We start from the raw sequence: 9,339 nt of genomic DNA on the forward strand, positions 1-9,339 counted from the left end.
CCTGCCCCCTCGCCGCCCCGCCTCCAGGACATCTCTTTCCTGACCCAAGCTTGTAAGCCTGCTGCTTAACAGGTGGTTGGACCCAGGAACAAGTCTCGCGCCACCTTTGGCCCGCCTCTGCATCGTGAGGCCCCATCTTCAGACTTCAGACCGGCTATTACAATACTGACTAAGGTCGCGCACTTCGTGCCAGGCGCCCTAATTCCGACGCATTGAGATACACAGAGGACTCCCCAGTGTAGCAGCGAGTACAAAAAGTGTGTGTGCACGTGCTACCAAGTACTGCCTTAAATGATCAAAACCCAAACCCAAAAGCAGTTCAGCACTCTTTAAAGATTAGCCAGACGATAATGCCAGGCTCAGGCAGTTGGAAGCCCCTCCCCCCTCCTTTTTTTTTTTTTTTTTTTTTTTTTTTTTCCTCAGGAGTGTCTGAGAGGTGTGGTTTGGAGATCAAAACTACAGTCTTGTTTCCGTGCTCCTTCCTTTCCTGAACCGCACATCTCACTGCACCTGCCCCGGTGATCTGCACCAACAGGTCAGGCTGACAGAGACAGCATCACCATCTTATCAGGAGGAGGTTGCTCACTGAACCACTACAACCAAATACTTTGATTCTGCACCTGCTCAGGGTCTAATCTCAAGTACCCCAGCTAGGCTCACAGAGGAAGGAAGCTTATCCCAGCAGAGTGACTCTGTCCTGCCTCCATCTGGGGCCCTTTCAGAAGCAGAGATTTTCAGGTTCACCCCCTAAGTGTGGGGTGGCTGTTTCGGGGCGAGGTGGGGCAAGTTCAAGAAGCAGGAGCACCAGATGGCAGTGGCTTTTTCAGAACTATAGCCTTGCCTTACCAAAACAAGTTGCTAGAGCTGCTGGAGGGGTTACATTAAAAAAAAAAAAAAAAAAACTTCTCCCAATATGGAAAAGGAAACGTGGCCTCTGCCATAGCAATTCACATTTCCATGGTAACTAATTGTCTTAATGCATTTTCTGTTGCTATGACAGAATATCTGGGACTAGGTAATTTGCAAAGGAAAGAAGTTTATTTGGTTCATTGTTCTGGGGGGTGGGAGAAGCCAGGACCAGGCAGCACATGGCAAGGGCCTTGTCCTGCATCAACGTGTGCAGGAAAACAGAGAGAAAGGTGGGTGGCACCAGAAGAGTAGAAAACATAAGGCGCCACTCTTTGTAACTAATTAGATGACAGTAATTAATGCACCCCTCCAAAAGACATCAACACCCTTCATGGCCTAACCACCCATTAAAGGCTCCTCCTCCTCCAAACACTTCACAGCTAGGGACAAATGTCAGCGTCTGCTACTGCTAATGTAAATGTAGTTTAATTGATACATGAAAGTTATACAGGTATGTGGAGTACTGTTTGAGGAGCACACACACACACACACACACACACACACACACACACACACAGAGAGAGAGAGAGAGAGAGAGAGAGAGAGAGAGAGAGAGAGATTTAAATCAGGGTAAACATAGCTCAAGCATTTGTCATCTCTGTGAAGTTTTCCTTCTATTTTTGAGATTCCCAGCACACCACCACAAGCACAGGGCCACTTTATTATGTGACAACCAGAACTTCTCCCTCCTCTGACTCAGTGCCCACCTCCCACCTCTCCCCATCCCACCTCCTGCAAACCACAACTAATCCACACACCTGTCTCCTCCTCCTTCCCTCCCAATTATCTCTTGAGCATTTAAAAGTTCTTTAAAAACAAATTTAGTGAGTTTTTTGGGTTTTTTGGTTTTGCACTCGGCCCACCTACCCTCCGTCTGGGGTGGCTGGGGCTTGGCCCACCCTGAGAATTAGCATCCTGTTCACACTTGCAAGGCTTAGCACAGAGAGGCCTGCACTAGCTGGGCTTTGCAGACTCATTCTTTATGGCCTCTATGAGCATGCATAGCATGGTCATCCACTCCCGCTGGCCACTGTCCAGGAGGTCAAAGCAGCCTGGCTCTCAGGATGCTGTATAAGCTGCCACACCCAGAGGCCAGAATGGGGCAAGTCATGGGAAGGACAGATGGAATAAATCTTCCTGTGGCTAAGGGAAGAGAGGGTCTTATAAAACTGCATCTGACCACTCAGGGGGTCTCAGCATACAGCACCACACTGGCTTCTCCATGGAGCTGAAAAGGAAAAACGAACAAAGTCAAAAGGTAAAAAGTTGGGGGCAGCCATAGGTTTGCCCGAAACCATAGCTCTGTTAATAGTTGGAGACAAGAGGATCCCTCCAGGTTACTAGCCACCAGTCTAGCTCCAGGTTCTGTGGGATACCCTGTCTCAAGGGTATACAGCAGAAAGCAATAGATCAAGACATCTCACCTCCTTCTTTGGCCTCTGTAGCCCCCCCCCCCACACACACTACACATATTACACACATCACACACACATACTACACACATTACACACAGACATCAAACACAAGCTCATACATTCATACACCAAAGAGAAGATGAGCAGGAGGAGGAAGGGGAGGAGGAAGAGGAGGTAATGTTTTAAAAACCTCTTAAGAGGAGTGCCTTGAAATAAACAGACTCCCCACCACCACAAGCTGGAGGGAAAGAGAAGGTGAGAGAAGACATGGCCCATGACCCTAGGCTGCAGCCATTATCTGTGACCCAAGGAAACAGACAAAGCCTTGTGGGATTTCAGCCAGGAAGGGTCAAATCCAGAAAGGAGGAAAAAATCTCAGTGGCACCGCATTTCTCGAGGACTTTTCTCTGGTCATGGCCAAGGTTCCTTCTCCTGTAGTGACAGGCTTCATCCGTCGGGTCCAAGAAAGAAAATGTGCAACCTGGCAAGCAGCTGTGCTGAGCCAAGTTTTAGAGGGAAATCGTCTTGAAGATCCACTCTGACAGTGACATCACAAACATAGGGAAGGCCGTTAGAGCTCGACCAGGTACAGGAAGTGGTGACCAGCAGTGGCTCTTAGCCCTGATTTGATCTGAGCCAGTAATTTCCTGCTGGGGCTGCCAAATGGGAAAATATATACCACAAGCTCCCAAGAAAGGCTATGTTAATCCACAACTAAAAACTACAATCTTCTCTCACAGAAGTCAGGATATTATAGGATGGAGGAAGGAAGGAAGGAAGGAAGGAAGGAAGGAAGGAAGGAAGGAAGGCAGCCTTTGATGTATTTATAAAAAGATAAAGAGATGTAAGATATGTTCTATGGGGGTGTGGTGAGGTATGGGGAAAGGGGATGTCTCAGCGGGCCCATGCCGAGGCATCCCTTCCCTCTGAGGGAACAGCCACAGGTCGGTACAGTATAGAATAGAATTTATTCAGGGCATGGGGAGGGGAATTAAGAGGGTAATAGAGCCAAAGAAAGGCAGAGGAGAGAGAGAGAGAGACAGAGAGAGAGGAAGAAGAAGAAGAAGAAGAAGAAGAAGAAGAAGGAGGAGGAGGAGGAGGAGGAGGAGGAGGAAGAAGAGGAGGAGGAGGAGGAGGGGGAGGAGGAGGAGGAGGAGGAGGGGCTGGTCATGAGCACATGGGGGGAGGAATGGGGGGAGAGGGGCAAGAGAGCAAGAGGCAAGGCCTACCTGGTTGTTGCCAGGTAACTGTGGGGTGGAGTTTAGACAGAATGCTAACAGTCTCATTTGGTATTAGAGAGAACTCAGGGAATGAAAGGCTCCTTATGTGATATCACTGCCATTTAATTTTAATGCTTTAAAGGAAAAAACATTTGGAACTCAGGAACCAGAATGCTGAATTAGTGGGAAAGTGGCAGAGAATTTCTGATTTAACGTGGAAGTTAGGCAGGTCAGGGGACAAATAAGGAAACAGGCTTGAGGAGGGTGGGTGTCTTAATGAGGGTTTCTGTCGCTGTGATAAACACTAAACCCAACACCTTGGAGAAGAAAAGGTTTCTTTCAGCTTGTGCCTCTAGAACACAGTCTATCATGAAGAAAGTCAGGGCAGGAACTTGAAACAGGGATCTGGAGGCAGAAACAGAAGCAGAAGCCATGGAGGAGTACTGCTTACTAGCTTGCTCCTTATGGCTTGCTCAGCCTACTTTCATACAGCACCCAGGACCACCTGCCCGGTTTTCCTCCCACATCCTCATCTTGATTTCTTCCCATGATGTCATGATATTCAGATTCTCCACCCAAGCTCTCTGCTTCCTTTTGCTTATAGCACTTAACTGACTTCTTCTCCTGGTCTACACTGAGCTCACAGACATTGAGGGCACGGGCTGGTGAACTATCTTCAGGAGAGCTGAGCTGGGGACCTTCAGGCCACTGGTGTGCCAGGAAATGAATCAATAATATCAGGTCCTGACTGCTAAATCCTGGGAATGGGACAGTGCAGATTTGATTAAGTTAAGGATCTAGGGGTGGCCTGGATACCAGGGTGGTCCTAGATGTAATCACAGGAGTCTTTTGGAGAGAGCAGCAGGGGGTTTGGACTACACAGAGGAGGAGATAAAGCTGGGACAGAGAGAGATCAAAGATGCTGGACTTGGAAGGGTATGGTAGCAACTGGCTAGCTACCACTGGAAGCAAGAAGAGGCAAAATGGCTTCTCCTTGATGACAACTCAGTGATAGTGACATTCAAACAGCTCACTCCAGAATGGTGGCAGATACATCTCAGTGGTTGGAAGCCAAGGAGTTATCACAAGGCAGCTACAGGAAATGGACACAGTGACAACATGCCAGGATTGTGGCCCTGTCATGACCTGGTACCCAACCAAGTTCCCATAGATAAGCTTGGGTGGGGTGTGGAAATACTCATGTTTTACAGGGATTGCCTTGGGGAGAGAGTGGTCAAGCCCTTGGCATTTCAACCAACATTCATAGAACAAAAGGCTCGGTACCAGCCGGGCGGTGGTGGCGCACGCCTTTAATCCCAGCACTTGGGAAGCAGAGGCAGGCGTATTTCTGAGTTCGAGGCCAGCCTGGTCTACAGAATGAGTTCCAGGACAGCCAGGGCTATACAGAGAAACACTGTCTCGAAAAACCAAAAAACAAAAAGGCTCGGTGCCCACTGGATAAACAAGCAGGTACTCAACACGGTGGCTCCTGGGTGACCAGCTCAAATGTTTTAGAGACTTACTGTACTGGCTGGTTTTGTGTGTCAACTTGACACAAGCTGGAGTTATAACAGAGAAAGGAGCCTCCGTTGAGGAAATGCCTCCATGAGATCCAGCTGAAAGGCATTTTCTCAATTAGTGATCAAGGGTGAGAGGGCCCACTGTGGGTGGTGCCATCCCTGGGCTGATAGTCCTGGGTTCTATAAGAAAGCAGGCTGAGCAAGCCAGGGGAAGCAAGCCAGTAAGAAGCACCCTCCATGGCTTCTGCATCAGTTCCTGCCTCTGTGGGAAGCCGTCCTCACATTCGCCGTTGCAAGATGGCGCTGACATCCTGTGTTCTAAGTGGTAAACAAATAATCTGCGCATGTGCCAAGGGTAGTTCTCCACTCCATGTGCTCTGCCTTCCCGGCTGATGGGCTGCAGCCAATCAGGGAGTGACACGTCCTAGGCGGAGGATAATTCTCCTTAAAAAGGGACGGGGTTTCGCCATTCTCTTTTTTTGCTCTTGCTCTCTTGCTCTTGCTCTCTTGCTCCTGAAGATGTAAGCAATAAAGCTTTTGCCGCAGAAGATTCCGGTTTGTTGCGTTCTTCCTGGCCGGTCGCGAAAACGCGTGTAAGATGCCTCCAGGTTCCTGACCTGCTTGAGTTGCAGTCCTAGCTTCCTTTGGTGATGAACAGCAGTGTGGAAGTGTAAACTGAATAAATCTTTTCCTCTCCAACTTGCTTCTTGGTCATGATCTTTTGTGTAGGAATAGAAACCCTGACTAAGACACTTACCATATCCATTTCCATAGCCTGAATATGGAGTCTTTAGCTCTGATTGGTTGATGGAATAGATGGAAATGGGGCAGATTTGGTGAACTTGCTGCATCAGCACCCAATGAGGCAGACCCTGGAATCTGCATTTTATTAGGCTTCCAGGGCATACTGATGTATAGGACCACTGTCCCGGTTAGTTTTACGCCAACTTGACACAGGTAGAGTCACCTGACAAGACAGAACCTTAAATGAGAAAATGCCCTTGACTGGACTGTGGACAAGTCTGTAGTGTATTTTCTTTTCTTTCTTTTTTTTTTTTAAGATTTATTTATTTATTATATGTAAGTACACTGTAGCTGTCTTCAGACACTCCAGAAGAGGGCATCAGATTTCGGAACAGATGGTTGTGAGCCACCATGTGGTTGCTGGGATTTGAACTTGGGAACTTCAGAAGAGCAGTCGGCACTCTTAACCACTGAGCCATCTCGCCAGCCCCTGTAGTGTATTTTCTTAATTACTGATTGATTTGTGAGGGCCCACTCATTGTGGGTGACACCATCCCTAGCCAGGTGGTTCTGGGGTATATAAGAAACCAGGTGAGCAAGCCTTGGGGAGAAAGCCAGTAAACAGCATTTCTTCACGGCCTCTGCATCAGGTTCTGCCTCCAGGTTCCTGTCCTGATTTCTCTCAGTGATGGACTGGGATTGAGAAGCGCAAGCTAAATAAACACTTTCCTCCATACATTGCTTTTGGTCACAGAGTTTTATCACAGCAATAGAAACCTATCACTTAATACAGACATTTCTCCTATGGCTGCCAAGACAGCACAATGCAGCGTAATGTGATTGGTCACCATGCTGGCCAGCAGCATCACCACCGTCAGAGCCCAACCACAGACCACCCAGCTCAGAGGTTCACCTCAAGTAGAGACACTTGTGGGAGTTGGAGACACCATTGTAGGCAGGAAGCCCTCATCCCATACCACACTTGGGCAGAGCATGTCTTCCCACCCTAGCAGCTGGGCTAGAGTTCCATGGTAGTCCTGGGAAGATATGCATGTGAGCATCTTGAGCATCTACCAAGTCCTGGGGCTTGCCCAGTCATGCTAAGCTCGCCCTGCCCCCAGTTCCATTGCGCAGGCTCCCCAGGCTTGGGCTATCTCCAGTTATTTTTGTTATTTGGGCTCCATGGATCTTTCCAACACCCTGTAACCCACCTGTCCCTCCTATCAAAGATGGAGGTCCCTAAGGAGCACAGCTGATGAGTGGCAGAGCCTTCATTTTCCCATCCTCCTCACCCCTCCCCACCTTTCTGCACGGCGCTGGGCATCGCCCGTCCCCCATCCCTTCCTTTCTTTCTTTCCCTAACTCACTGGAGTGGTGCCTACTCATCAGTCTTCCAGGAAGCAGTGGGAGTTTGAGATGCTGATGGTCACACAGCTCATGACACAGGGCCGTGTGCTACATCAGGCCCACGACTACCGACACCTCCACACTCCCCAGTGCGCGCGCGCATGCGCACTCACACACACACACACACACACACACACACACACACACACCATTGTCTCTCAGGGCGCTGAGCCTCTGTGTGAGTCTGAGTCGTGATTTACCCACCTCTGAAGGCAGAGTGACACCCAGCCATGTGCCGCTTGCTGGTGAGTCACCAGTGCCTTGGGACGTTTCATGTGGGGAGAGTGTGGGGGGACCGTGAGAAGGGTGAGGCCCCTTGGAGGAGGACCATTGTCTGCTCCTCAGCAGCCCACTGAGTCACCAGGTAGGAACAGGCGACTTCCTGTGCCTAGGCTCTTACCGACACCACGTGCAGTAGGAAGAGAGAAAGTCCACATGGGCCTTGTGCATCAGGGGGTCACATCGAAGGGTGGCCCAGAGACAGACACAGCAGCAGTGGCACTAACTGAGCATGTTAAGCACCCAGCACAGTGTGTCCCTGCATCTAGCTTGTCCTCAGAAGGGGCAGGAAGGCTACAGCTACTTAGATAACCACTGCTCTTCTCCACAGGCCTCTCTTGTACTGAGACAGGAGTGAAAGGGGCCAATGGACCAGCTGCTCTAGAAGCTTAAAATAGGAGGACCTGTTAGCCTGGGAGGGCAGAGCCAGTGAGAATGCTGGTACAGTTTCCTTAGGGGAGAAGGTTGCCTTCAAGGGTGAGCTGCAGTCAGGAAAGACTCCCTGGAGGAGGTGCTGACTCCGTCCATCCCCACCCTGCTTTGTCCTCTTCCTCTGCTTTTTAAATAAACTTCATTGTCTTTAGTGGTTTAAGCGTCACAGCGAACAGAGCAGAGTATTGAACACACACCGTCCTTCCTCCTCTCTGCCCAGTCTCCTCGACTGTGGAGAGCCAAAGCTCTCAGCAGCACCAGCCAGTCGTTAGCTCCTTGGAACTCGGCCTTACTGAGCTCTTGGTCCTGGATGCTCTCTGGGTTTAGACAAAGGCACCGTGAAGGCTCAGAAAGAATGGATCACTGGTCTAGACATCTAGTTTGTCCCCTCTTTTCTCCTTGCCTGGATGTCACGGAGCTGGCAGCAGGCAGCAGCCCAGTGGCCCTTCCTCTTAGTATCTGCAGATAGGTTTCCTCCTCCTGGTCCCATGGTTCTTTCTCCTCTAAGGCTGAGTGACGTTCCCTTGTCAGAACCCCCCCCCCCAAGCTTCTTTACCGGGTCATAGCTTCAGGCACTTTAGTGGTTTTCAAGAGCCTTTATGTAAGATGGCTGAGCCTGGACAGAGGCATTGGGGAGGCTGGCCCATGAGGTGCCTTTAGACCTGCAGCAATCTCATGATCCTCCCTGAACACCTCCTCAGTAGACTCTGGGCTGTGGAGCTGATCCCAGTGGTGGTCTGCCAAAGTTGGTGTTCTGTAGTCACACCAGGGGTCAGGGAGCTGTGTGAGTGTCATTTAATCCACAGGACACCCCCAGAAAGAGGAGGTTGTTCCCATCACAGTCCAGGAAGTCAAGGCTCTGAGAGGTTGAAAGCATGCCCAGAGCCACAAGTGTCCCCCAAACCCTGTCGCAGCAACATGCCCCACCCTCAAAGTTCAAAACCCAACAGGCACCTGGAACACTTCCTGTGGATGCAAAGAAGAGATACTAAGAACATCTTACACCCAGGCTGCGGGCTGGGGGTGGAGCTTGGCGCCCACCCCCTACTTCTGCTGTGAAGTGCTTTCAGCCCCATGTCCCCACTGTCATCCTTACAAAGCCTGGGGCTGGTGGGAGGGGGAACGCCTTGTTCTGTGTAGCAGGAAACAATGGGGAGAAATCTTCAGCAATGCAGAACTTAAGATTTGAGGAGGAACTGAAAATTGCCCAATTCAGAAGCTTTCCAAACTTCTAACGCCCTCCAGGCTCAGCAGAAGCCTTCCCTGCCATTTGAACCCGGGGAGGCTCTGGGAGAGGGGAGGGGTCCTGATGCTGGCAAGAGCCTTGTGGACAGTTGAGATGTTACCTTGGACAATCTGTTCTTCTTCTGCACTCTCAGATGTATATCTGGCAGGGATTCTTCTCCCACCGTG

This window comes from Mus musculus, chromosome 5 (assembly GCF_000001635.26).
Source record: "Mus musculus strain C57BL/6J chromosome 5, GRCm38.p6 C57BL/6J".
NCBI classification, from domain to species: domain Eukaryota; kingdom Metazoa; phylum Chordata; class Mammalia; order Rodentia; family Muridae; genus Mus; species Mus musculus.